Below are 4,971 nucleotides of genomic sequence, written 5' to 3' on the forward strand. Positions count from 1 at the left end.
TAATGTGTTCACCAAAACATTTTGCTTGCATTAATGCTTTATATCTTGCATTTATATTAAAAATTCACACACAAATGAACGTGGAGAAACTGCCAGTACCTGATTCTGTCTCCTATGTTTCCACTCGCAATCATATACTTAGGTACCTTTAGCCCCATGGAAAAAATATCTAACATTCAGAACTACTGGTAACAGGAAGAAGAGGAAAAAAAATTTTCATTGAGAAATGTTTCCCCTCATAGTGAGCTCTTTTTTTTATGATAATGTTGTTTAATTTGCCAAATATACAAGTTGAATTTGAGGAGCATGTCTTGTCTGGGTGATGCACAGTAATCAGAGGTTTCTTGAAATGATCAATGGGCAGGGGTAAAAAATGGGCACTAGCCCTGACCAGGTGGGTGGGAAGGGGACAGAGCAGAGAGGAGAGGCCTAGTCGGACGGAGCTGGCCAGGCACAAACCTTGGACCTTTCGTGGCACAGGGTCCTGGACAGCCCCTCTGAGTGAGCACCCAGACAATCTAGGCAGGTTGTCATCAACTCCCACAGCAGCTGCCTGCTGGCACTACCCTCCCCGCTAACGTGCAATCTACTGGACAAATGGGATCTCCTTACCCTACTTTCCAGGCATCACCCCCTCCCCCCAAACAGGGTTCCAAATTCTGTTTGTTTGTTTATTTGTTTGTTTGTTGTTGTTTTGGTTTTTTCAAGAAAGGGTTTCTCTGTGTAGCCCTGGCTGTCCTGAAACTCACTCTGTAGACCAGGCTGGCCTCAAACTCAGAAGTCCGCCTGCCTCTGCCTCCCAAGTGCTGGGATTAAAGGCGTGTGCCACCACTGCCCGGCTTCCAAATTCTAAAAACAGCAAAAACATTCAAATGGTTACGTATGAAATGCTGTCCTGCATCTTTCTGACTCAAAGATAGCAGCTGCCCCTCCCCCCAACACCCCCCCCCCTTCCCCTGAACAATTAATTCCTGTGCCAAGATGAAGAGGAGGCCCCAGGCCGTAGGGGCTCCTGGCCATAGGGGCTGCTGCAGTGGCGCCAGGGCACAGAGTAGGTGAGACATGGCAGAGGTCCTGGTGGCACGGCCCAGTTCCCTGGCATCTCCTCCCACAGGCCATCTTACTTATTCAGGGAGAGTGACTGCATTTGTTTTCCTGACAAAGTTGCATTATCTTTTGCTTTCCTCTCTTCTTCCTTCTTTCTTTCTGCTTCCTCCCTCTGTTTCCGGATGATTGCCAGCTGGGCGAGATCAACCTTGGCCTGCTCTGTCTTCCCAGCCAAATGCATCTTCATGTAACGCTCTTTTGCTTTCTGCTTCTCTGTTTCTTCTCGTTCTCTCCTTGAAAGCTCCTTTGGCCCATCCAGATCCAGTTGTGTGACCTTCTTAGTCGTCTGTGCCACCCGGTTGGGGTTCTAAATGTCAATGAGCCCTTCCACACCTTTTCGCTTTTGCTGGTAGTCATCATCTTCATCTTCACTCTCATCTGAGTCTAGAGATTTCTTCTCCTTTTTAGGGTCACCTGAAGCCCCATCTCCACCTTCTTCTTGTTCATCTTCTTCGTTGGCCTTCTGCTTCTCCGCCTGTAGCTGGGCATCGATCTCCTCAGGGCTTGTATACTGCCTCACTCGGCCTTTGTGGCCTCCCTCTCTACCTCCTTTAGGCATCTCGGCTCCGGTGGCTGCAGCGGCGGCAGTGCCTCGAACTGACCCATAGTGGACTCTTGATAAACTCTCTCCACGTATGCCGCATGCTAGCGGGATATCTTTTGTCATAATTGTTATATGTTTGGCATGGATAGCACACAGGTTGGTATCTTCAAAAAGGCTAACCAGATAGGCCTCACTTGTCTCCTGCAAAGCACCAGTAGCTGCACTCTGGAAGCACAGATCTGTTTTGAAGTCCTGAGCAATTTCTCGCACCAGACGCTGAAAGGGAAGCTTGTGAATCAGAAGTTCACTGTACTACGGATACTGTCTGATTTCACAGAGTGCCACAGTACCAGGCCTGTAACAATGAGGTTTCTTCACTCCTCCAGTAGAGGGCGCACTCTTGCGAGCGGCTTTTGTAGCCAGTTGTTTCCTGGGTGCTTTACCACTGGTGGATTTGCGGGCAGTCTGCTTTGTATGAGCCATGGTATAAGTACCTCCTTAGTTACCCCTTTCTCCTTCAGCTGGAGCTGGCAAGTGAGAGGCGGTGCTGGCGTTAGAGAGCAGCGGTGGCACGGCGAAGGCTGCGAACACCTGTGTATCACCTAATCAGCATGTTCTTAGTAATAAACTTTCAATATTTTTAAAAAGAAAATACAAATAAAATTTATACACAATGTATTATAGTTACTCCTAGTACATCAGAGAGTTATCTGAACAAGAAAAATACCTAAATCCAGAAAAGATTCTTGGAATCTTAATTCAGTGTCCCAGAAATATCCCTGATGCTTGGAGTCACTCATTGTCCCATAGGGCCTAGGTCTATGAAAATCACCCGTCCTGGTCCCAGAGGACGATCTGACTCTTGGAAACTAGGTAAGGAAGTGAACTTCTGAGCCACCACCGGAGCTCACTCTACCCAGAACTACGGTGCTTCCAATGAGCTGACCAATCCGTATCCATTCGTGACTTTAAGGTGATCAATGGAACTGCATATGGTCTACCCTCCAAACCCTATGGGAGGGTACAAATGTTGTAAGAATATCTGTGGAATCTCTGAGCTTTGCCACTTTGGCTTTCCAGAATAAAAGTCTTAGAACCTTCTGAATGGCAGTCCCTCGCATGCTCTAGAAAAATGAGCAAAGGGCTTCTATCCCATCCCCTCAATCCTCGCCAATATTTCATCATGCTGATTTCCCATGTCTACCTTCCCTAATCTTCCTTCCCTTTCTCTTAGCTTGTTAAGTAAAGCCCATTTATAAAAACTAACCCCTAATAAGCATTTATCATATGTGAGGTACAGATCATTGAATGCCCACCCCAGCATTGGCAACAAATCAAGAAAGCTAGAATCTTGGAGAAGCCAAATCTGTTTGTAGGAAACTCTAAGAGTCAGAGTCTCCTTTTCTCAGCCTTGGATGTTGTTTCCTTGACTCACACTTCTAGAAACAAAAATCTCAAGCACGAGGTACAAGCATCGGTTTGGCATCTACTAAGGGCAGTCCCCCTACATCCTAACATGGCAGTGGTCATTATATAGTGAGACAGAACAAGTGTACTAGAGAGAGCTCACTTTCATAATGAAGACTACTCCCTCAACAGCCCGTTAATCTATTGCTCCACTCATGAAGGCAGAGCCCCGAAGACCCAGACACTTCCTCTCCGTGCAACTGCACTTCAGACCAAGTTTCCAACTCATGAACTTCCTGGGAGTGAGGGACATCTGTTTAAAGCACAAAAGCTGTGTTACTACGGTCACTCCTCGTGAGAAAACTATAAGGAAGGCTCATTCTATGTTGAGAAATTGAGGTCCAGAGAAGCTACCCAGCTGCCTTCCAGACAGTGTATGACGGAGAGCCCAAAAGCTGTTCTGGAGTCCTTCCTTCAAACATTGTAGCCTCTTAGACATACTGTGGAATCTCTGAACTTGGGGGAGGTGGTGTCACTAAAAGATGGGAAAATTCTTCAGATTTCTATTTGAAGAATGTAAAATGTTGTAAGACTTAAAGAGAGGCACCTTTATGACCTTGGAGTAGTTGAAAGCAAATTGCTCAAACAAATGGATGAGAGAAGTTAGTCAATATTGATGTTAAGAAATCCAGGTCAAAGCACTGTTTAGACCTGAAAAATTGGCTTTAAAAACAAAAGAGGGGGAATGGTACCCCCTCCAGAAGGAGTCCCCCTGAAATACTCTCCATCATGCCTTGTTCACCTTTAACTCTCTAAAACTGAAAGCTCATGGCAAATCTGCTGCTGACTGCCTCTGGCGTCACTGAGACCAATAAAAACTATGCCACAGATATGGGGAAGGACCCTCTTACCCTTAAAGGGAATAGCCCAGACCCAGTTCCCTTATGGGGCTGAGGCTTGATATGCCTGTTTGATACCACAGAAGGCACAGCTAATTGGCTACCAAAAATATTAATGAAATAAATAGATACCCCCACAAAGCCAGGCCCAACCATAAATACGATGAATAACAATTTACATCCAGGGAAGAGAAATCTCCCTGAGAATTCCCTTCTTTTTCCTTTCCAGGTAAAAATGAATTACCCTGATGTCTGCTGTTAGAAGTTCTAATCCAGATGCTGGCCTCCGCATTTATACTACTCAGACCTTCGAAGGGCCACTGACAAGAACATCAAACAGCTAGAGATTGACATCACTAATCTGAAGAAATCCTTCGTTTCTGTGTCTAAAGAGACCTCCAAAAATCGGAAAGATCCTTATTAGACTTGATTTACTCTATTATAATAGAAAAGGCTGTGTACAGCTCTTGACTGTGTACAGCCCTTAAAGAAGAATATTGCCTTTACATAGACAAGACAGGGATGGTTAAAGAAAGCATGAAAAAGGTCAGAGAAGGCCCTGAGAAAAGACAGAGAGAGAAAGAGAAAGATGAGTGCTGGTACAAGAATTGGTTTTCAACCTCTTCAGGGTTGTCAACCCTACCTCGTCTCATCTTGGGACCATTATTTGGGTTCTTTTTGCTTATTTCTTCTGGTCCCTGGGCCTCAAATAGGCTGACTAACTCTGTGAAAGAACAGGTAAATAATTTGGTCGCAAAACCTATTCAGATACATTATCATAAGTTAGCTATGGAAGACCACGAGACTCAAGATGAGGTTGTTACTTTATCCAGGGTATTCCCAAAACCCATCTCCACCCAACCTAAAAGAGGGGACTTCCACCCCTAGACCAGGCAGAGAGGGGCCACCCAGAACCCCCTCTGACAGGCAACCTGAATTCTTGCTTAGGCTGCGAGGCTAAGCACTGCAAGGGAATATAAATAAAAGTTAAAAATATGTCTCTGGGTTCCCTGA

General features: G+C 45.5%; 1 pseudogene; it reads right to left on the minus strand.

Moving 5' to 3' along the window:
* Nucleotides 1-1,120: 1,120 nt before the first annotated feature.
* LOC114631672 lies at nucleotides 1,121-1,666 on the minus strand (annotated as a pseudogene).
* Between the last annotated feature and the right edge of the window lie 3,305 nt (nucleotides 1,667-4,971).

This window comes from Grammomys surdaster, unplaced genomic scaffold, assembly GCF_004785775.1.
Source record: "Grammomys surdaster isolate TR1022 unplaced genomic scaffold, NIH_TR_1.0 364, whole genome shotgun sequence".
Lineage (NCBI taxonomy): Eukaryota > Metazoa > Chordata > Mammalia > Rodentia > Muridae > Grammomys > Grammomys surdaster.